Here is a 25,738-nt window from a genome sequence, read left to right as displayed (position 1 = left end):
TTTTTTTTTTTTGACTTAGAGTTACAAGGAACACAACAAAATACACCAAGAGGTAATACATGTGTGAGGAGAATTTAGATGTTTTAGGAACTTGCATATGGCACAGGAAAATAAAACAAAATAAAACAGTGGTGGTTCACACCTATAAACTCAGACCCTGTGGTCAAGACAAACTCTGTAAGCTTAAGGGAAGTCTGGACTACAGAGCAAAACCCTACTGCATCTCTTCCCCATCCCACCCTTAAAAATATCTACAGAGATTTCAGGGACCAAGATCCTGAGAATGTCTGCAATATGGCTATTCCGATAGCACAAGAATTATCAAGTCTCTACAGCAGAATACTGTCTTGCTGTCTTATAGACCAAGTTCACTATGTGTCAATTCAAACTGTTTTCACATGGCTACTGATGAGTTAATCACTCTGTTAGCAAAAGCATTTGCTATTTTTTCATTTTTAAAAATGAAATTATATAATCTCATTTTGGCCTTAATCTCTAAAACTTTCTTCAGTTTTATGTGTCGAGATGAGTTTATAATCTGTTTATTACTCATTTTTATATAGAAGGCATAAAGCAAACACTGAAAGAGTTGTGTGCCCTGGCCTTCTTTCAGTTTTGAAAGGAAATTCATTCTGAATAGAAGATGGTATAGTGTCTCATTCAAGTCAAGATAAACCTTTCTTAACTGTAAACATAATTTTTCTCATGGTATTCAAAAAATCACTCATATCTTTGTTCCTTTAAGACATGCACAAACAATTACACAGTAACATTCATTTGTGCATTTAAAATACACTTTCTCAACATGTGCATTTGTATCAATATGTCTATTAATATATGAATGTGTAGGTTCATACCTATATGCATACGCCTATTTATAAAACCCAGATAGCACTGCATTCATTGGAAATAACTTCTTGGACTTACTACATTCTGTTTTCTAGCTATCACCTAGAACCAGAGAACAGGAGTTGTTCAGAACATGAGCTCAGCCAGCAACACAAACATATTCACCTTTACTTTAAAATTCAAGTTGAGAAGCCTGCAAAGAAGCTAATGAGTTGTCTGGTAGAGTACAAAGTCTACCACAGGCCTTACGATCTTGCCCAGGTGGGTTATCCTTAACCAACTAAAAGAAATTCACATCCTGTCAGGTGCACAAAGCTATTGCACCTTTCACATAGCTGATGCAAGCATTGGAAGCACACAGAAGTTATAAATACAAGATAAAAATATAAATACCTCAGAGGTTACACATTTATTGCTATCATGAACGTGGCTTACAAATATAGGTATATATTGCTCACAGGTCAAAATACTCAGGAAAAAATTTAGTGTCTATTATTTTTATCGAAAAGTGGACTCAAGACAATTAAAATAAGCAAATACAAAAAGCAACCTGATTTTTTCAAAAAAGAGTCCAAGTTTCATGACATATGAATGTTCTCTTTACATAGTATTTCATCATCTAAGTCTCTTGGCAAAAAGATATTCTGTACACAAACAAAAAACTTTGAGATTCTCATGGAGTATTCACCGTACCATTGAAGCAGAAGCCAATGTAACCCCACATATGCTTGTTATCAACATTTTAAATTCCTTTAATGTGAGTCTCAAAGGTTTTTTAATTTTAAATTTAAAACATTCTTTTAAGCTGTCTGGTAGAAACAGTCTTGTAAGCAGTTGACAGCTTAGAAACGTTGAAAATAGAGAATTCGGAACAGTTTAAAAAATTGTGTTTCTGCTCCTCATACCTACTTCTTGTCTGGTAGAAAAAAAAAAAAACCTATGGCAGATTTCTTGAAACTTGTGTGTGGAAAGTTGTTAAGAGCCCTGTGGGTGCTGGGAATCCAAGCCAGGCCCTCTCACAGAACTCGGTTAATTCACCATGAAGCCATTGCTCCAGGTTCCGTATTATTTTTCCAAAGATGGTTGGTCCTGTAGTGTACTACACTGTCCCCTTTCATTCTTAAAACTAAGGATTCTCAATTATAAATCCCCTGCCTCCTCTTCCCAGACAAAGGGTGCCAATCAAAACCAGAAAAACCTGCTACTGAACCTGTGGCCAGTCCCTACTGTGTTCAGTCAGCTCCATGTGTATTCTTTGGTTGCTGGTCCAGTTCCAAGAGCTCCAGAGGGTCTGGCCTGTTGGCACTGTTGCTCCCTCCATGGGGCTGCAACCCCCCTCAGCTCCTTCAGTCCCTTCTCGACCTCCTCCATTGCGACCACCAAGCTCAGTCCAATGGTTGGCTGTGAGCTTCCTTTCAATGGATACACAGAAATAACTAAAACTAACTCAAGAAAAAGTAATTGAGGGCTGGTGCTGGGGCTCAATATTATTTGTCATAACATGCACAATGTCCTAGTTTGTATGTTTATCACCTACAAGAAAATGAGAGGGAGGAAGAGAAGAGAGGGAGGGAGGAAGGAAGGAAGGGAGGGATGAAGGGAGGGAGGAAGGAAGGAAGGAAGGAAGGAAAGAAGCTGGTAAAAATAATCCTTCTAATTAAAAGGCATAGATTGTTCCTTGTATGTAAGTGTCTTGTTGGTACATGTAAATGTCTCTTCCTAAGCTAGCCCCTCTAAATTCCCAGCTCTAATGTGATTCTCTATGATATAATGAGATTCTTAATGTTTTAGAACATTAGCAAAATGATGTGACCTTTTGCAACCTGCTGAATCACCATTAATTATATATCAAAAATGCCAATGTGATCTGAGCTCTCACCGTGGTCCTGTTTACTCCACTAGGTGTGTGGTCTGTGTTGTCCTCATTTCAGGGGTCTCTGAGGTTACCTATCCTTCATGCTGGTCACTGTGCATTGCACCTGCATAGCCACCCACTCAGCTAAGCTCCAAACACATCATTAGAACTCCGTTTGGAAGCTCTCAACTCTTTTCTCTATTGATGCTTTAAGAACCCTCAGCTCCCTGTTAAATCCTGTTCTCCAGCTTTATAGTAATGAAGGACATAAAAGTAACCAAATATAACAACAACAACAAATGCCGAGGAGATAAGAACCTTCCTAGATGCTCAGTTTTGACTAAAACCCAGAAGTGCAGTATCATCCCAGTCGGCCTTACTACTACCTCCACCCACTAACCCCCACAGAGCTTCACATCTCTGTCTCTTCACATCTTGTGTGTCTGACTCTCACTTGATCAGCTTAGTTCTTTATAGAATCATAGTAGAACATAATCCTTTGTTCTACTACAGCAGGTTGAATCTGGGTCTTGTCTCTCAAAAGCCACACCTCAACTCCTTTCTCTAATAGGAATCTGCAGTCTGGATCTCCTCTAACTGAAGCATAGATCCTGCCTACCTTCTACCATCTAGGGCAAACTTATTTTTTTTATAAAATACAAGGAAAAGAAGTAATTTAATAATGGAACAAGAAAGTAAAATCTGCAAGAGTTAGTATACTAAAACCACACAAGTACTTTATCAAATTACTACAAACTCTCCCACTAAAACCACACAAATACTTCATGAAATGACTACAAGCTCTCCCAGGGTCCCACTTATGGTCCTGTACTTCGGTAATAAATGGACGACCTGGCGATCCATGGTGAAAAGCAAGCTGCACTGTGATCCCTGCCCATGTGACACTCAGTTCTAGCCACTTGCTCTGCTGCACACTCGTCCCCTAGAGTGTCCCATGGTGGCTCTCTTATTACCTCTCCCACCTCAGACTCACCCTCTATGCACTATCTCCCAGGATAATCCTTCATTCTGCATCTGGTCCCCAGCATTATTCTTCATCACAGTACTGAGAATTCCTTTGGCATTCTTATGTAATTATTATTTACAGTTTTTCTCTGCATCTAATCTTAGAACTATAAAGACAATGGCTTTATTTCCTTACTACCCAGTTCCCAAGAACACTACTTCACATTTTTAAGGGCATTGGATGAATATATTAACTACATAAAAAAAATCTAACTAAGGCCAAATAGCATATAATTATCAGGAGGTTTTTGGGACGGTAGTGATGGCAAAAGGCACCTCTAAGACATTTCAGAAACATAGAAACATGATTTCTGCCACAACAACAAATGCATGATGCCCTTCTGCCATGAACACAGAAGCAAAGGGTGTAACATCTGTCTCACAGGAAGGCAGTGTTGTGAAGGAAGGGATACATTTTTTAAAGATTCATTCATTCTTATTTCATGATTATGAGTATTCATCTGAAAATGTACAAATGCAGCATTGGCGTTCTGTTCCAAGCAGAAGCCAGAAGAGCACACCAGAGGCCCTGAACTAGAGTTACAGATGGTTGGGAACTGCAATTTGGGTGCTCTGAACTGAACCCAGAACCTCTGCATTACCGCTGAGCTGCGTATCCAGCTCCAACTGTGCTCTTCAAAATAAATTTAACTTCCTAACCAACAAACAATGATACGTGTTTCCATAATTCTTTTGATGACTAGGGTGAAATAAGAAATTCATATTACAAGGCAAGAATTAACCCTGAACACATGTTGACTTTCAAGACAGCAGTGAATTTATATATTACCATTTTAAATATTTGTCAAGAGGGTAGAACTTACTTTAAGGGTTTTAATCCCACATACAAAAAGGAATAAACTTAAAGAGGAGTAGAGGAACTTGCTAGGTGAAGGACAGAGGCATGGCTCACGTGTTGTAATGCTTTCGTAGTGTGTACTTATCCCCAGCATGTACGTATTATTAATGCATGGCTTTGAGTGTAGAAGTTATGACTCAGTGAAGCAATTCTACGTTTGATAAAAAAAAAACAGGTCCCTTCTTATACAAGACTCTCGGCCTACTTTAATTATATTAAACAACAAAACTATGTAAACAAAATTAAGAAATGACAGTAAATAAATTGAACAAACAATCAGATTCCTTATTCTTGAAGCTAAAGAATAAAAAGCATTCTACTTTGGAGAGTTAAAAGTCACTGGGTATAGTGGTACACCCCTTTAATTCAAGCACTGGAAAGTCAGAGGCAGACAGTTTTCTGTGAGTTTGATGCCAGCCTGGTCCACGGAGAGAGTTCCATGACATTCAGGACTACACAGAAAGATCTTATCTCAAACAACAAACAACAACAACAAAATATTAAAAGTGCTGAAGAAAGATTGACCTCGTCTTTTAAAATACTACACTTAATTTTGTAAGTTCTCTCTAATTATTCATGTTTCCTGGGTTCTTGTGTGGAAACAACGTGTATCTTATTATAAAACAGGAATCTTAGATGAAGCGTGGTGGAAATTCTCAAGAAAACATGTTAGGTTTACCTGTTTAGTTGAAACCCATTGATATTTTGTTTGTTTATTTTTTAAAACTCCATGTGCCACATTCCATTCTGGAAAATGCCACTTTCCCCTTCTGTAGAATGATCCCATTATCCTTCTACAGGAAAGGGCTGACGAGCTGGCTAAGCCACACTGATGGCTGGTAGTCAGTGGTCCTCCTCTAAGCTGTACATCCCAGGGACCCTTCAGCAGATCAGAGGAAAGCTTTATCCCCTTTGGGGGCATGGTGCTGTGTGTTGGAAAAGAATGAAGCCACCAGTACAGAAATTTCATGACAACCATTAGTAAGATTCATGGGCTGACAGAAACACCCTACTCCTTCACCCATGAAATGCACAAAACAGAAATAAAAAGGACCTATTTTATAACATATAAATTATGCATTAAAAATCCAACTTTAAAATGAAAATATTAATATATTTCTTTGTATTCTTCATTGATTGCTGGAGTTATGTTTTACTAGGTGGCTTTAGAAATGTTTTGATGTACATCCCAATGTGGAAAATAGATTTTTAAAAGTCTCTTCTTTAACATCAGTTTGTGTTCAGTGTATAATATTCAATAATTTCATATCTCATTTGAACAATCTACAAGCACCACAAAATTGCTTCAATTAAGAACATGTTTTAATGCAAACAAATGGCCTGGAAAAATGGATGTTTGAGAACCAAACTGAGAAAATTTGTTATGTTTAACTCTAATGAGCTCATTCTTCTTCAGTTTGTTATCTTATGAAGCATTGTCTTTATAAAGAAAGAAAAATACTACATCTGTTATTAATAGCATGTCTAAATAGTAAATAATTTTACTATAATTCCATATTACACAGAATATGAAACATAGATATGCAAAGTATCTTGAGGGAAAACATTTAGAAATGTTTAAGCATTCTAATAATGTAATATTTTAGTTAAGAACAAAAGATATAAGAACTTTCTCCAGTCATTTTATTTGAAATTTATAGAAACAGGGACAGTCTCTGGTCTCAGGGACAGTGTCTAACGTGACTCTTCTTCCAGGGTCTCCTTCCCAGGTGATGATCACCACAGCGCACTGCCCAGGGTCTCTTTCCCATAGGAGAAGCAGATTTAGAAAACTGTTGACTCATTAGTGTTTTGAGTCATCAGAACCGACAGAAACATCATCAGGAAGGATTGTGAATCCTTCAAAGGCAAGGTGCCCACTTAAGTGCCCTACCAACTTCTAACTTTCACATGGAAAAGCTGTCTATCAGTAGTAGAATCGTTTGACGCAATATCTTCCAGATTCCTTTAAATTTCCTTCTGACAGGTAAATGTGGTGACTTTGGTTCAAGAATAAGTCATACAAAAATAGATATAAATAAAGCAGAGAACTGAGGGGTATACTAAATTAAAAAATGCATAATGGGAGCTGAAGATATAGCTCAGAGTAGAACATTCATAACACCTTCAGTCTCCGAAAGAAGAACGGAAAGGAAAAAGGAAAAAGGAGGAAAAACAATTCAAGATCAAATCCATGCCTGCTTTGTCTTCTCCCATCCTTGAAAAGGTTATCTTGCCTGCTCAGGTTCCCCTACTTCACAACTCAGAAAAATGTACATGTTTAACCATAGTGTATAGACAGTTAAAATGTCAATATAGATATACAAAATATCTTGAGGGAAAACATTTAGAAATATTTAAGCTTTCTAATAATGTAACATTTTAGTTATAATGTTATAACTATAGAAAATTTAGTTATAATCTTATGTTGTGGAGAGAAAGAAGCAGAGATGTATTGGGATCTGTATAGGATATTTTACTTAAATCAATAAAACACTAGCCCAAAGTACAATACAATCTTCGAAAAAATATAGCAAGCACATTACACCCAGGATGGGTTGTGCCACTTCTTGTGAAGTTAATTGTCCATGCCCTATCTTAAGAGGGACACTAATGGATGACTATGGGTGGTCAGCTTCTGCTGGACAATCCATTGAGAAAGGAGAAGCAAATTGTTCCTTCATTATTGGGAGGGTAGTAGAGTGTGGCTGTTCATTATCAGGAGGGCAGCCATATATTTTACTTAAGGCTGAACTTGCCTGAAAATGAAAAGGATCCTTCCTTTGTGTGGTTGATACTCCAAGTTACTACTGAAATCTGTAAATATACCTGGAGAAGTAATTTAGCATATACTAAGAAAATGACTATAGAATCTGTTGTGAACTAATAGGTGTTGATGGTAATAATGATACAAAGGTCTTCCCTCAGAGAATATCTACTACAGGCATTTCTGGCAGGTAGCAGCAACTTTGTCAAGATGAGGAGAGAAGTTTACTCTTTCAGCTGGGAAAGATGCAAATGCTCTTCTAGAATCTTTTCCTATTCAAATGTCTCAAGATGACCATTAGTGTCGCATTATTCCTTTTCTGAGGTTGACTTGATGCTCCTTAACACATTACACATGCGTATTAGCATTTCCTCAATGCACCAATCAAAGCAGAGACTAAGAACCGGCTGATTGTGCAGAAAGAATACATTAGCCTTTCACTTCATATCTTTGCAAATTTTTCATATCATTTCAGAGTTATCCAAAAATTCTGCTCAAAATTTCATGTCAAGATGGATTGATTCACTTAGTATGAGCAATCACTACTGTATAGGGAATTTATTTGCATGCTCATAAAAGCTGGGAGAATGAGACCTGGTTTACTCCAAGATTCTATAATGTCTTCCCAAAAATTAACAAGCAAAGAGAAAAAAGTCAAAATTTGGAAAAATGACAGAATTTAATTATCTGTTTTCATGATTTCAAGGGAAATTCATTGAGCATATCTTAAATGAAGGATTTATGCTTCTTAATCCATGGCAACTGTAAAGTTAATCAGCCTGCTTTGATACAGTGGTGTAGACTGTCACTGACTTTCAAACAAAATCCCTATAGCACAGCACAAGTAATAAATTTAACAGAATAACATCGATTATAATTCTAAAGCAGAATGATTCACTTAAGGTGGAACATACTATAATGATGTTGTAGATATGCCTCACCTAACAATATTTTAAGGTTTGAACAATTTTTCTTTGTTACTCTAACAGTTCTCTCTCTCTCTCTCTCTCTCTCTCTCTCTCTCTCTCTCTCTCTCTCTCTCTCTCTCTCTCTCTCTCTCTCTCTCTCTCTCTCTCTCTCTCTCACACACACACACACACACACACACACACGTGCGCTGTCTACAGCAATTCTATAGTTTAATTACAATCTAGAATTCACTCTGTGACACTGCACCTAATCTCCCTTACATCTCTCTTTAATCTCCTTTAATCTCCCTAAATCTCTTCATTTCTTTTAAATGAGATTAAACACATACATCATGGAGTAACTAAGAAAATTTAAAAATATAAGGCATATCTGTAAACCAGTCCCGATAAATGGGAGCTTTCAGGAACATGCACATGGCAACATTATCCTTTGAGACATTGAAGCCCATTTGAATTACTAACAGCACTGCTTCCTTATGACTTCTCAGAAGAAATTGGCACTAGAATCCTACCCATATAAATGGTAGAAGTCATCACCATTAGATGTCTTTTATATTGATATCACATTTGTTACTCTTAGATGTGTGCTATAGGAAATCGAAGGTTGATAAAACACTGCCATTTCCTAAAGATTACAGAAATCCTTGATAACCTGAGAGGTGAAAGAGACAGAATGTGGATAAAAGGGAGAAAAGCGTATGTTGTCCCAGCACATAAATTACTATCATTGTGAGGTCTACCTACTGCTACATGTTCAGCAAATCTAACTGTAATTTTTGCAATTGCTGTAATGGGAATCCTAGAAATGAATGAATGTATAAATAAATACTGGAAGGAAGGAAGGAAGGAAGGAAGGAAGGAAGGAAGGAAGGAATGAAGGAAGGAAGGAAGGAAGAAAAGACAAAAGAAGAAAGGAAGGAAGGAGGAATGGTGGGAAGGAGGGAGGGAGAGGGGGAGGGAGAGAGGGAAGGAAGGAAGGGAAGAGAGGGAAGGTAGAAATCAATAAAAGCTGAATTAAAAGGGGAAAAGATTGATAATTATTTCATGCTTCTTTAAGCTTTAACATGATACAAAATCATCTCAGAGTTTACTTATTTTGGCTTTGATATATACTGGAAAGGAGAGGGTGCCCAAATCTTCAAATGTTTGTAGAGCAAAAACCCAAAACAGGCATTGGCTGGGTCCCCTGGGCAGACTCCCTGGACTCTGAACACTCCATGCTTTTCACTGCATTGCTGCAAATGTGCTTCCCCCACCCCCTTCTCCTTTGCAGAAGCAATACCTTTCTGCCCTTTGGTCAGGCCCAACCCTAAACATCAAACACTTGCTGCAGCCCATTCTTTGACAAGGTGCCTGCTTGGTACCACATCACAAAAATTCTTTTATCTTTTCTGTCCTAGATATCATATTTCCAGTGAAGAATCACAAGCATAATAATTTTCAAATATGGCTTGAATCCTTGGCAAAGCTTTAATAAAACTGACTCGAGGTCACATGTTGGTCCTGTCTTTATGACCATGGAGACTGCAATTAAACTTTCTAAGGTTATTCTTCATTCCAGGAAACCAAGAGCATTAAATACTCAGATTTTGAGGAATGTTTTGAGCAACAGGCTAGAAAAATAATCAATTAACTAATGTGATATTTTAAAAAATATACTGCTCTAGTCTACAGACATCAAATTTACTCTTCTTAGTGTCTGTGATTTGAAGATATCACCCTCCTTGACTTCACTAAGCATAAGGAGAGTTAGTCTAGTGATTGTACTCTACATTGCTTTAGAGGAGACTTCCTCCTTTCACAGAGTCTATTTAATCCCCTGTAATGGAAAAAAAAAATCTACTCTTTTTATAAGGACAATATTGGCTAGTAAGGACAATATTGGCTTGGTTAATAAAGAAGTGCTTAACACCTCAAAAATGCATCAATTATACTATCTCACATCCCATTTTCCAAACATAATATAATACAGACAATTAAAATTAACCAGAAATGTGAAAAAATATCAGTGTTTCATGTAAGGAATTACCTTATTAGAGGAAATAAAAATACAATTAGAGATCATTTTAAAAATAATGAAAATGATAACCCAATTTCAGCTGTTTGAGATTCTACTAATTAGGTAGTTGCTTAATAATACAAGTAAAAAATGTAGTTAGATGCACAATTCTATATTATCATACAAATGTTAAATCTATAGATATATAGGAAAACATAATGAATCCTCATGTGTGTTCCTGGTAATTGCTGGCTTTGTTCAAATCAAGATCAAAACAATATCCACACACATTTTGGTAGATAATAACTTCACAGACTTTTAGTCGATATAACTCTCCTCTTTCAATCCTTCTACTTGCACATTACAGTTTACTGCTAACTGAGCCTGGATTATTTATTCTATAGTTTCCTACAGCCTATAGCTTTTTTGTTTGTATGTGATTATTGTTACATGCCCCAAGTTTCCTGTCAACTGGTAAACAGGTAAGTCTGATCAGATTAAAGTGTAGACTTTTTTTTTTGAAAGTCTATTGTGGGTACTGGGATGCTAAAATCTATAAAATATATCACTTTAATTTCAAAGAGAGGCAAAGCAGCAATAGTATCCTCTCTCTCTCTCTCTCTCTCTCTCTTTCTCTCTCTCTTTCTTGTCACTAGCTGAGATAATTCTTTATGGAGAATTTTCTTCCGTTAGCTCATTAGTTACACCTAGTTACAGTGTATGTACGAGGCAGTGTAGTAGATGACTGCCCATTTGCATTCCTAAGTTTTCAGGATCTGTGAATTTCTCAGCTTCCCCCAAGAAAGAGTGTGACAGAAATATTTAAAACTATGATTGTGGGCTAGAAATTTTTGGTTTTTGTTTTGAGAGCGTTGTGGCTTCCTTTCTTCTTCTACGTTGCTTTCCTATCTGATTTTCTCCCACAGCATTGGTTTGCTACTCTTACTTTAAGCTACCTGCTAGTTTTAGGTCAGAAGACTTTAATTATAATGATTTACTTGTTTTATGGTGTTACTAGAAATTTCTGGGTCTTTTAGATTTTCTGGCCTGGATTTGATATCAATCATTTTCCACAAGACATCAGAAAGCTGATAACAATACATACTGAAAAATACAAGGTCACTAATATGATGTTACATACTTAAATAATTCTTTGATTAGCCAATTCATCTCTGTGCCCCAACGTGATATACTTCATAAAGCTAATTGCTAATTATTCTGATTTATTTCTCCAAGATTAAGTGTGTAAGTGTGTGTATGTGTGTGGGCATCTAACTGTGTGTGGGTACACAATGGAGCCAGGAGAAAGCATAGAAGCCACTAGATCTTTGGTTTTTACCCTTCCTAATGCTGCAACCCGTTAATACAGTTCCACATGTTATGCTGAGCCAAACCATAAAATTATTTCATTGCTACTTCATAACTGTAATTTTGCTACTGTCATGAATTGCCATGTAAATATTAGTGTTTTCCAATGGACTTAGGTGACCCCTGTGAAAGCGTTGTTTGAGCCTCCAAAGGGGTCTCACCTGACTGATTGAGAACCGCTGCCCTAGAGCCAGAGACCAAGAGTAGCAGAACCATACTCAGGTCATCTGTGCCAAGCTCTAAAGATCTCTTCACTGTCCAAGCCTGTGCGTTTCCTTTAAAACCACTTATGAGTTTCTTCTTGTTATTTACAATCAGTACTTGCCACTTGGTCAAATAAATAGTTTTATCTATTAGTCATAAAAGTGCAACCTGTTGTGCAGGTCAGTAGTTCATACCAACTAACCATGAAAACATGAAAGATTGACAGAAATAGAATAGAAAATGTGGTTAATATCTATCAGCAATAATGTGATGGTACTCTGTAATGATAGTGATGCTTGACTGGATATGTCTTATCAGCATGTATTAATGACATAGATGAAGAACCTGAGAGTCACCCAAACCAACCAGGAGACTGCCATTGCTCCAACTGCAGAAGAGCAGATGTTTGTTTGAATTACTAGGTGACTGCTCAAAAAGATTCCTCAAACAGCTTCTACATTTCTTTTAAAGTCATTAAACATGAATAATCTCAAAATATCATTCTAATCCATCCAGGATGAAATGACAGCTTTGTAGCTCAATAGCCTCTGTTTATGGTTCTTACTAATGGGTTGTGTTTGCCTTAGAAAGAGAACAGACAAGACTCATTGGGGTGCGTGGGGGTGTGTGGAATGAGATAGTGTTTCTCTATGTAACAGCCTTGGTTGTCTTAGAACTCACTTTGAAAAACATGTTGGCCTCCAACTCATAAAGATCAGCCTGCCTCTGAGTGCTGGGATGAAAGGCATGCAGCCTGGCATGCCCAGCTTAGGGTGCACATTTAATGCAGGCACTGTACAAGTCTGAATACACTATGCACAATATGCCAATGGCATAAAATAAATGGCAGGCCTTTATGCAATTGTGCAGCAGCTTGCTGGCTTGACTTAAAATCACAGGAGCACCAGTGCTCTTAATTAAATATAGATTCGTGGTCGCTCCAAATGCTCAATATAGTTGAGACTTCCACTTTGATTTTCCCACTTCCTAATCTGTATCAAAGAGAAATCTGTGTGCATTTTTTTATTTCCTCAGATGAAGTTGATGCCTATTTAATTTTTTCACTTTAGTAAAATGTACATATATGTCTATTTGTGGTTCTAATATACCTTTTTCTTTAAAAAAAAAAAAAAAACAACGTACTAATGTGAGTGGGTGTGGAGTCTGCATGAATGTTTGTGGACTCCGGCTTGCATGCTTCATGTCCACAGAGGCCATAAAATGGCTTTGGATCACCTCTGACTAGAATTACAGACAGTTGTGAGCTGCAATATGAGTGCTGGGAATTGAAATTGAAACTAGTACTTCTGGAAGAGCAGGTAGAGCTTTTACTGCTGATCCTTCTATCCAGGCCCATCTTGGTCCTTTTTAATATGCAGTAGTGTTCCTCACAGGGAATAATTTTTGAAGTTTCTATTAGATCCCAGGGTTAATATATGTAACATGACTTGGAAGCTGAGACTCCTGTCTGTGACTTACTGCAGATACTTGCCTTTGGAGTCTGAGCGTGTGAGCTGAAAGATCAGAAATGGCTCCTTTGCATTGTGAAAAGGTTTGGAAATACAAAACAGGACAAAGATATCTTCATGTAAAGAATAAAAATTCATGATAGAAGCAAGATATTGTTGCATATGAGAATTCAAAATCATGTGAATTTAAAAAGTTTAATTCATAAAAAGGCATACACCACATGTACATAGCACACAAACACATGCAGGTGAACATACACACAAGCATCCTTCAATATTCAATTTATCATACTGTTGAGTAAAGGAAGTGGATAAAACCCTAGATGAGGAAGTTCCAGGAAGTAATCACATTAAAGCTCTCAGTAGTTTACCCCATGTTTTGGGCTTTTCGTACTATGATGTTCCACAAGACAGATTTGTTCCCAACTGCTGTAGTTTGCGAACTATGAGAAAATGGGATGGATTCAGTTACTGTAGTTCCTCTGGCACTAGCTGCAAATGATTTTAAACTTAAGGTAGAAAATAACAATTGTGGAAAGCCCATTATTTGAATCCTTTTTAAAGCATCATAATCCAAAATGTTTTTTTAAAGAAATTACAGAATAAAAAAGTTTTATACTTTCAAAAGTACTGATTCCTAATGCTTACATTCTAGAAGGAAATGAAAATCAACATAAAGAGAGGGACATTATCCTGAAAAGTCCACTGGGGCCAAAAAAATTCTATAATTTTCCTGACAATCTCCCCGTTTAAGAAAGTGCTGCAAAGTCATGAAGATAAATGTGAGGTATCAATCATTTCCATGGCAATAGCTTCTGATGTCAGCACAGAGAGGAACAGGAATTTACAATAAGAATGGGAAGGCTATGGAAAAACAAAATTTAGTATAAGTTCTTAAAATCAGAAAAAAAAAAAGACCCAATTATACTCATTTCTATATTGAGATTTGTTTCCAAAGCATAAGCTGTATATTGTTACATGAATATTAAACTTCACTTATAATCTGGCATTTATTGAATTCTTCAAAAATTATTTTCTCAGGGCAATAGGAAGTTTAAAAATTTAGAATATGATTATTACTATGATGTTTACAATATATACCATACCCTAGAAACATAATATTCATATTAAGGAAAGTTAAAGAAATATATGTTTGGTGATTCTTCTCTTGGAGACAATTTCACTTGAAAATTCTTTGTCATTTTTCCTTGTTTCATTCGAACAAACAAACAAACAAACAAACAAAAAAAAACCAAAAATTATCCCAAGACTTAGGCAGCGAAAGTTAAATATAGGTATATCTATCATGTCTGAAAGGGAAGATTCTCACCCCAGAGTGATTAATGGTTTTCATAGGAGGCAGTAATATTTTTCTTGTTTATACATTGTAAAATGCATAGTGTAATTGCGATTGTAAAATGTCACCAGGAGTGACTGGTGAGAAGACTTCCCTCATTCCAAACTGACTGAAAGAGACAATGGTGGCAAGGAGATGGAGGAACAGTTACATCCTCTTGGACTGGAGATAATATGGGGTAGCAAATGGAAAACATAATAACCCTAGGAAGTTTGTCATACAAGGAAGAGAGTTGGAAGTCACAAGGAAAGGCAGTACTTTATACTGAGATAACTGGGATAGAAAAATTGGATGTAAGGTATGACGGATAACTTCACATGAGCCTTTGACGGATAACTTCACATGAGCCTTTGACTAGTCCACACTGTCACATTTTCTAAAGTCGCTTTCTTACATTTACAAACCAAAGTCATCTAGGCGACACTCTTATTCTAACCCCATAATTATTGACTTGTAATAAGAGACAACTGATATGATGTAGATAAATATATATCTTTTGTTAATAAATTTCTGTTAATTGGCTGAAATATAACATAAATTCCTTCTTTAAATCCTATCTAGTATAGTTAGAAAATGGATTTCAAAGAACATGGTGATGAAAATGTAGAATTCCATAGAGCACATAATGATGAAATTAAAGCATGAGAAATTGAACAAAACTTCAAATAATTTATTTATAAAATTTAGGTATGTGTTTGAAACCATGTAAATATTTATCTGTTTTAAGGAGAAGGGGTAATCAAGATGGTTAAGAATCTTCTTTTACCTTTATTAATTTAAAACCCTAAATAGTTGTGTCAAACAAATACACTGCCACAAAATAACATGCTTTCTCAGACATGCAAAGCGTAACACTTGTAAAGAACATGGTGGCTTACATTGTAAAGCAATTTGATTGGCATGTGAAACTTAGCCCAAAAGGTAGGTCGGATCCACAATTAGCAGTGCTTTGGTTTTCTTGAATATAAATCAGAAAGCAAAAACATTTGATTAATGTATTTCAGAAAGCTGACATTCTACTGGCCCTATGTGAATTGTTACTATGTATTCCACAGCTCATTATGATTTATCTTCATCACCCATAGGCCAAAATTACCAGACTCCAATTACTTTGCTTCCCAGTTTCAAGAAAGAAAGAGAAATTATGTCACTCCTACCAGAGAAGATGGCTTAAAGTGCCCGAGGAAGAGAAAGTAATCTACTGCTCTCTGACATTCACTGCCTGAAAGTCATTCACATTAACAACCATTCCAACTTGTTTAGTGCAAGCCAATTGCTTCCATTTCCCTCCTGTCAGTTATATTAGCTCCAATTCAAATTTAACCCTTAGAAAATTAAAAAATAAAATAATGTAAGACTCTTCTAAATTCTGACAAGGCCACTTAAGGATCCTCATGGAATATAGTGTTTCTTAATGGGCCAGCTTTACTATAATAGACTAGAAATGTTAAGAAAGAATATTCTTCATTAAATAGAATTGGCAAGATAAAAAAAATATCAAGACAAATATATGCACTTATTCTATGGATAGCAACAGAAGAAAAATTCTATTGTCCCTGATTACAACTAAGACTATGTCATATTTATGATGATAAAGAAGAAACCACATTATATTTCAAACTGCATAACATAATCCAATATTCTTGGACTAAGAACTATTAAACTCATATAATAGAGCATTAACTTCCAGGTAAGTTAGAGCTTACGAGGTTGAGATCAGTGCTTCAAAAAAGAAATTGGGGCGGGCAGTGGTGGCATATGTGCTTAGTCCCAGTACTTGGGAGGCAGAGGCAGGCAGATTTCTGAGTTCGAGGCCAGCCTGGTCTACAGAGTGAGTTCCAGGACAGCCAGGGCTATACAGAGAAAATCTGTCTTGAAAAGCCAAAAAAAAAAAAAAAAAAAAAAAAAAAAAAAAAAAAAAGGAAGAAAGAAAGAAATTGGGATGACATTTAAATAACAGCAAGTGCCAATATATCCTTATACAGCCTAAAGAGGACACCGGTTCTGATGATTGCCTATTATGTTGAATTAGGAGACATTCACATTTTACAAGCTAGTTTACTATGTGTTGTCTATTCTTTAATATTTAAATATTTATATATGTATATATATATATGTATATACACACACACACACATATATATCACACCAAGGAAATAAATCCTATATTTTTCCCTTGTAATTTTTCTTAAATTTATTTGATCATCTCATACTGGGTATGTTTATCAGCTTCGATATCAAAGAAAAACACAGTGGGAATGAAAAAAAGGCTGCACTTTTGTAGGATCTACTTTAAGTGTACTTGGCAAAACACCCAGAGTGTGACATAAGTCACACATTTCCTAAGACTACCTTATCAAACAAAGGAAAACAGCCTGAGGCTAAAGAAATAGGCTCCACTATGTTTACAAAGAATCCATTCATTGTCAGACCTTTGAAGGGAATATTTTAAGTCAAGAATGAGTCAATAACCCTTTATATATTTGACTAATATAAAAAGAAAAGGCTCAAGCTGGGCAGTGGTGGTGCACGCATTTAACCCAAGCACTTGGTGGGGAGACAGGTGGATTTCTGAGTTCGAGGCCAGCCTAGTCTACAGAGTGAGTTCCAGGACATCCAGGGCTACACAGAGAAACACTGTCTCGAAAAAAAGAAAAGACTGGCCTAGGTAAAGATAGATTAATAGATTTCCTGTAGATAGAAGAAATGGTAAAAAAATAAAACAATTTTCATCAAAGTGGAAATGATGACAAATCTGTAGAGGACCCAACTCAGAGATGGCAACCAAACAGTCAATTAAATAGCAACACACAACAACATTGACAAGAGCTTAGCTTTCTGTGACTTCAAATGCTGCTCATTACTGCTCAGTCTTATTTTTAGTAATTTACTATTACCCCTCTTAAATTATTTCAGGTTAGTGAAATGAAAGTTATTGATATATCAAACTATGTTTCCATGCTATTGTTTATGTGAAAAAGATATTTTTATTTCTTTTGAAACTATTTCTAAATTTTTTCTTTCCTTCTTTTTTCTTTTTCTCTCTTACTTTCTATTTTTTTGTATGTGTGGGAAGGAGCATATATATATATATATATGTATATATATACATATGAGCATATATAGGTATATATATATGAGCAAATACAGGCATATGCATTTAAAGGTCAGAGAACAATCTTGGTATGCATCCCTGCTTCATACCATATTTGAGACTGGGGTCTGTTTTTACGCTATGTTAGATAGGCTAGTTGTCCTGGCCCTGGAGATCTTCTCTCAGTTCTCCTATCTCACCTTCTATCCTATGATCCAGGTTTTACATGCATGCTAGGATTGGAGTTCATGTCACCACACTTACTTAATAAGGCCTTTAAAACACTGAGTCATCTATCTCTCCAGCCTAAAACATAATTCATTTTAGATTCAGTAAATTTGCTCTTTGACAATCTCCCACACCCCTCACACATAGACTAAAGTTTGACTGTTCTCATCTTTTCCCAACACTTCTCAACACCGCACCCCTATACCCCCAAAACACGAACAAACAAAACATTCATGCTAAGCTATCATAGGGTTACGATTACTGAGAAGAAAAACCATGCTCAATGAAACTTATACAGAAAGGGGGCATACAAAATTGCTGGCTTGCAGTTTCAGAGGGTTAGACCATGATCATCATGGAGGGGAAAATGGTGACAGGCAAATATGATGCTGGAGAAATAGCCAAGAGGTTTACACCCTGAATCATAGGCAATAGACAGACAGAAAGAATGAGCAAGACTGGGCTGGCATGGTCTTATCATAAAACCCACAGTAGTGACAGAGTTTCCAACAAAACTCATATCCTAATCTTTCACAAACAGTCCCACCAAAAGAGGCCCAAGTTTGGGGGGGGGAAGAGGGCATCTCATTCAAACCATCATACCTGGCTTTGTGTTTTGTTCTGTAAAAAGTGTTATCTGTGCTACTGAAGACAAGGACACACACACATTGGGGACTGGTGGACTCACCATCTGGCAAATTTATACTAACGGACAACTAATGCAGCACACATGCCACCATTATATAGCTAGTATGTATCAAATGTCTTGGGCTGGGAATAGCTATTAATAAGGTTATCCTTTCCCTATTTTCTTGGCTACATTTACATAATCAAAATAGAAAATAGAGACATGTTGCCATGTGTAAAATAAAAGGAAGATAGAAGCAGGCTGAATATGCTTACTTCTTTAAGCAATGACTTTGTATTCCTACTCTCACAAGAACATTGGTCTGGTTCCTTTTGATTCATGTCTATCCCCTTTGATCTAATAGTATTTAAAATTTTATGAAACAGAATAGTGTATCAGAAGCTCCATATGTAGCTAGTATTACCTGTCATAATTGATGTTGTGATTTGAATGAGAATGGCTCTCATAGGCTAACACATTTGAAGGTATGGCTTCCAGTTGGTGGAACTATTTAGGAAGGATTGGATGTGGTCTAACTGGAGGAAGTGTGCCATCTGGATTGGACTATGAGGCTTGAAAATTACACACCAGGTACTGCCTACATTTCTTTCTACCTGCACTTTGCAAAAGAGATATGAGCTCTCAGCTACTGCTCCAGCACCATGCCTGCCTGCCTGCTACCACAATACCTGTCATGATAAGCATGGACTGACTAACCCTCTAGAACCGTAAGCAAGCGCTCAAGTAAGTACTTTCTACAAAACGCCTTGGCGATGGTGTCTCTTCACAACAGTGGAGCAGTCACTAAGACAAATGCTAAGTTTTTACTTAAATATGAATACAGTAATAAAGCTATGATACTATACAAGTTCTTATCATAGTTTCCAAGTAGTTAACAAATCATGTAAGTAGTATTCTAAGATTTCTACATCATCTACAATTTGATGTGAAAAAAACTGTCTCCAGTGTTCTTTAGAAGAAATCATTGGTGTCACTGGCAATACTATCTATAGCTTGTGGGCAATTTACAGTGAAAGAATAGCGATGTAACTTAGAAACAGGGTTTTTCACATCTCACTCCTCTAATTGCCTAAAGAAAATTAATGAACTTCAAGAAAGTAACTCATTTCAGAGGCAAACTTAAAGGTCCTTCCATCAGTGCCCCTTGACATATAAATCCCACCACCCACTCACACTGTTCCATATGATCCTCAGGAGGACTTCTCATGGCCACTTCTCCTTATTCTCTTTACTGTAGTATATACCACAGAAACTACTATCAACATGATCTACCCCATGTGTATAGATATTCATATAAGAATAAAAGCTCAACTCTCTGAACTCAGCTCTCTGATAGAAATATAAACTTAAAAGAATCAAGATTCTCTAATTTTAGTTTCCATGAATTCTCTGTCTCTCTCTGCCTCTGTCTCTCTGCTGTTTCTCTCTTTCTCTCTGTCTCTCTGTCTCTCTCTCTCTGTGTGTGTATATATACATATATACTCATTCTCTGATGCAATTTTATAATAGAAAATAATTACCTGTGTTTTACTGGACCGTGTATACCTTTATAATTTACACGAGCTTTTTAAAATGGAATTACTTTTCAATTGGCTGTCCAGGACAAATATGCTTTACTCTGGTTAGATTTCAATTCTCTACAACCTATAACTCATGGAAAAGTACTAAACAATATACCTGTACCATTGATCCTGGATTACTGCCTTCATCCTTAAAGCTTAGTGGAATAGATAAATAAGTTTAAGTTAATTTCTACTTTTTAATCTTTATCTGTAATGAACTGATTTTCTAATGAGCCTAGAATGACTACTGTCCTTTAAAATGTGATTAAACATTTAGAATGGGTGGGTATGGAAAAGATAAAGGAGAATTTGACAGATCATCAAGGGTAGAAGGAAGACCACAGAATGAAAATATGGGCAACACAGTAGAGAAGATGGGTATGTGTTTGGATCATGTAAATAATAAAGTGACTGAAAGAAAACATGTAAACATCTAAATGGCTTCCACACTTCAGAATAATTTCAGACATTGAAATATCCTCAGAGGAATTCCAACGGGTGTCTGAAATGTCAAAGACAGAACTCTAAAGGAGCAGATGGATAACTGTTACAGTTCACTAGAAGGAAAACACATTACTGAGAAATGACACATCTGAGTTTGGAATACTTGATAAACACGTAAATCATAATGAATAAAAACCAATTGTACACTTGATTTTTAGTGTTAAGATCAGACTAACAAAGGCCATGTCTTGGAAATTGATGTTATGATATTCAAAACTCTAATCTAGAAGATTAGACTATTAATAAGTCTAAAACTCTTCAGTTGGAGTTGAAAAGATGTACTAATAAAAATTAAAATGGCTATAGCATATGGCACCACCATTACAGTGACATTAAAATACCATGGGCATTTAAAAAAACATATTGAAGCATGCTCACAACACCACTGTCTATATTTTGAAAAATTGTGGAAGTAATTTCAATAACAAACAGTGGACAGGTCTGTAAGCGGTAGAGTCACAGAAATAGATCAGTTTTAACATGAGATTAAGAGGTTTCCATTTGTGAATATAAAAACATAAAATAAAAACTACTATATATACACGTATAAAGTTTATATGTCATATTTATCAAAATTCTTTGTTTAGATCTATTTCTGATTCAACTCTCAAAGATAACAGTAGTCTTGCTAGATATTCATACAGGAAAAGTTCCTCAACAGGGAAGGAGGAGAAATCTGAACTCAGAACCTGAGGACAGACAGCGGGATCCAGAAGAAAGGCAAACCAGAGGGAAAAGGGAAAATGTCAAGTGCTGTTTCTCCTGGATGTAGAGCCAGTTTAGGCTGAGCATGACAACCTACTTACACAGCAGTGAAGTCTGAGTGACAAAAATCTGCCAAGCCAGAAGTGAGGCAGCATCTGTCAAAAAGATTGAATTGCACTTTCATATTAGTTAAAAAATATGACAGTGCATGAATACTGCCACAAGCAAGAGGTTCTTTCGGGGGTAATGCAAACACCTTAGCAGTGGGCATTAATGAAAAATGTCTGACGTGCTTTGTTTCTGCAATTTCAAGGCAGGTACTTGGGATATACCTTGTTAGACTGACAAACCATTTCTCTCTCCCAAATACATAAATGCCACATGTCCAAACTGAAAATACATTTTTAAGTGAAGATATATGCATTATCACTAGGTCAAAATCACAATATAATGAATGCTTTACTGGTCCCACGAGAATTAAAATATTATGCACATAGGAGCACTTGGCTTTCTCAGTCTGCTGCAGGCAGGTACACATTCATTTCTGTTATTCAGATACTTTGATGCATTTTACATTGCAGGGCTATAATCAAATCCACTTAGATATTTAGAAAAACCGAGTACTTCTGAGTCTGAATATCAGAACAATTTTGTGTTGTTGTTTTGTTTTTCAAGACAAGCTTTTCACTGTATAGCTGTCTAGACCTCCCAGAGATCCACCTGCCTCTGCCTACGCAAGTGCTGGGACTAAAGGATTATGCCACCACCTTGATCATCAGAACAATTTTCAGTAGTCTAAGTGAGATGAAACACTGGCCTATTTTTGCTTCACTGTTAGAAGTTCATATACACAGGTTCCTGTCAGATGTGTCTGTAAATGCTGAGCAGGCTTCCAGATTGGTTTCTCCAAAGTACTGATGCTAATACATGCTTTTTCTTTTTTTAAAAAAAAAATCTTTATTAGATATTTTCTTTATTTACATTTCAAATGTTATCTCCTTTCTCGATTTTCCCTCCAAAAATAACCCCTGTTCCCTCCCCCACCCCCCTGCTCACCAACCCACCCTCTCCAGCTTTCTGGCTCTGGCATTCCCCTACATGGGGGGTGGGCATAGAACCTTCACAGGGCCAAAGTGAAAATTAACTCACTGATCAAACAACTTGAAGTGATTGCTAGAGGTCAGCACAGGAGTATTCCCAAAACAACACATTGACAAAGGCTTGGTTTCGAAAGTGTTACTCTGGGGAAATGGTGTAATTGTTGGGGTGTGGATGTGTCTGTGATTGCAAATAAAAACCTTTATCTTAGAATGCCAGGCAATTTTATCTGGGATAGAACACAATGTAAGTGACTTAAGTCGCTGGGGGTATGTATACCTTCAAAGCTGATTGAGGGAGCTCCAGCCCTTTCTTTTTTTGGCAACAGAAGAGGTCAGCTCTGACACACATTCCTGCCTATATCAAGGCCAGCCAATCACACACTGAATCCTCTGAATTCATAAGGCAAAACAAATTTCCCCTCTTATGCTGAAAATCTGAGGAATCTCTTAAGGAAACAAGAATCTGGCTATTCTACTATTTTGGGAATCTACTCTAGAACTCTAGCCAATTAAATAAGGACTTGACTGACCACATCGTTAAAGGTGGCTTATCAGTAATTTCTAAAATAATGAAAATGCTGTAAATGAATCATCTTTAATCATGGCAACAAACTGCTCTTACCCTGTACATCCCACATTACAAACAAGGCCTGTTAACAGAATGAGTCACTGACATGCACCCCATCTTTTCTTCTTAATAACAAGCAGCTGAGGAGTTATTTCCTTAAGAGATTTGTTCTGCTGATTGTAGAATGAAATAACTCAGTGTTGCTGACCTACTTTTTATAGTTTATAAGAACATTCCAGTGAAGTCAGGGATGTATAAACATCCTTGCTTTCCCCTGAGTAGAGATATACACTTATTTATGCTGCTCTTGTCCAAATCCCCAGTAAGTCTAAATATTTACTTTTGTTCTAAAGAGGCTTCTGATTTGAGGTTTCACAGAGTCAGACTGTATAGACATAATCAAAGTGCTCACAGTTGGAATTGGGGGATGGAGGTTATTACCACAAGCATCAGGCACTGTGTACCACACTATCTGTTGCATCTAGCACCCCCCAAAATGAGAAGGAGCATGGGTAGGTGGCTGTAAGTCACCACTTACATGTTCTTGTGATGTTCCAAGGAGAAGTCTCAATACTGCAAGATTGGAAAAAGGGCATCAATACTCTTAACATCAGAGACAGTAGGAAGTGAGAGATCAATGTAATAAAGAACTTAGCAACTGAAGACCAGCTACTTGCAAGTCTCGCTCTGATTGGCTGTGAAAACACACTACAGTAGAAGTCCATACTGTCGCCATTACCATGCTCTGACTTCCCATGAGACAACACTCAAGACGCACCAATGAGAGTTCACTAAACTGCTGGGTCTCATAAGAATACCTTGACCAAGTTTAATTTTTAAACATAACCTAATCTATAATATATTATACTGATTTTTATAGGAATCATTAATAGCTGCTTTCCATTCTATCCATAATACCTATGAAATAAGATATTAGTAAAAAGTAGAGTTAAAGGATAATTCAATGTCTAATTCAACTAAATTATATTATAAAATGACATGCACAGAGGGAATAAAATAGTAACAACACTCAAGTCATGTACTCAGAAGTATATGAGAGCAACACTCTCTGCCCAGTTTGTTGAGCCATAGCTGCAGGAATATAATTGCCAACCTACTATCTCATTTCTCAAAAATAGACAATATTTTCTTTATAACATTTTCCCAAAGGTTTTACTATGGTAAAATCCTATCACTACACCTTAATTTCCCAAGCCAGAATTCACTTCCAGTGTATTATCAAATTCTACTGATTGCAACTTTCAAATTTCTTCCAGCCCCTTCTCATTGGAATTCTTATCTCCAAGGCTTCAGCTCAAGCACTGATCAAGTTTTGCTTAGATGGAAGTAGCAGCCTTCGGAGCTCTTGGGAATCCCTTACTCTAAAGCACAAACAGAGAATTGTTTCTAGAAAACAAGCCATAAAAAATTTCACGCAATTTTAAGCATCACAGAATGGCTAAGATCAAACACTCAGGTGACAGCAGATGCTGGAGAGGATGTGGAGAAAGAGGAATACTGGCCCATTGTCAATGGGATTCCAAACTGGTACAAACCACTCTGGAAATCAGTCTGGAGGTTCCTCAGAAAATTGGACATTGTATTATCTGAAGATTCAGCTACGCCACTCCTGGGCATATACCCAAATGATTTTCCAACAAATAACAAGGACATATGCTCTACTATGTTCATAGCACACTTATTTATAATAGCCAGAAGCTGGAAAGAACCCATATGTCCTTCAACAAAAAATGTGGTACACTTACACAATAGAGTACTACTCAGCTATTAAAAACAATGACTTCATGAAATTCTTAGACAAATGGGCAGAACTAGAAAATATCATCCTAAGTGAGGTAACCCAATCACAAAAGAACACACATGGTATACACTCAGTGATAAGTGAATATTAGCCCCAAAGCATGGAATATCCAAGATATAATTCACAGACTACATGAAGTTCAAGAATAAGGAAGACCAAAGTGTGGGTACGTTGGTCCTTCTTAGAAAGGTGAACAAAATACTCATGGGAACAAATACAGAGACTAAGTATGAAACAGAGACTGAAGGAAAGGCCATCTAGGGACTGCTCCATCTGGGGATACATACCATATATTGTCACCAAATTCAGACACTATTGTGGATGCAAAGAAGTGCATGCTGACAGGATCCTGATATAGCTGTTTCCTAAGAGCCTGACAAGTATAGAGGTGGATGATCACAGCAAATCAATGACACAGGGTCCCCAATAGAGGAGTTAGAGAAAGGACTGAAGGAGCCGAAGGGGTTTGCAACCCCATAGGAAGGACAATATTATCAACCAACCAGACCCCCCAGAGCTCCCAGGGGCTAAACACCAACCAAGGAGAACACATGGCTCCAGCTGCATATGTAGCAGAGGATGGCCTTGTCGGGTATCAATGAGAGGAGAGGCTCTTGCTCCTGTGAAGGCTGGATGCACAAGTGTAGGGGAATTTGAGGGCAGAAAGGCAGGAGTGGGTTGTTGGCCTGGGGAGCACTCTAATATTTGCAGGGGAGGGAGGATAGGATAGGGTATTTTGGGGGAGAGGGTAACAGGAAAGGGTTTAACATTTGAAATATAAATAAAGAAAATATCCACTAAAATAAAATAAAGTAAATCTGACC

At 36.8% G+C, this 25,738-nt stretch overlaps 1 protein-coding gene across 16 annotated transcripts in view; it reads right to left on the bottom strand.

Annotated features, from left to right (window-relative positions):
* Positions 1 to 25,738, bottom strand: part of Ptprk (protein tyrosine phosphatase receptor type K) — a 547,270-nt gene that overhangs the window by 186,375 nt on the left and 335,157 nt on the right. The gene's annotated exons all lie outside the window — the stretch shown is intronic.

The sequence above is a fragment of the Mastomys coucha genome, unplaced genomic scaffold, assembly GCF_008632895.1.
Source record: "Mastomys coucha isolate ucsf_1 unplaced genomic scaffold, UCSF_Mcou_1 pScaffold2, whole genome shotgun sequence".
In the NCBI taxonomy this organism is placed as follows: Eukaryota; Metazoa; Chordata; class Mammalia; order Rodentia; family Muridae; genus Mastomys; species Mastomys coucha.
Note: the sequence above shows the minus strand (reverse complement) of the source record. Positions and strands in the feature narration are given on the sequence as shown.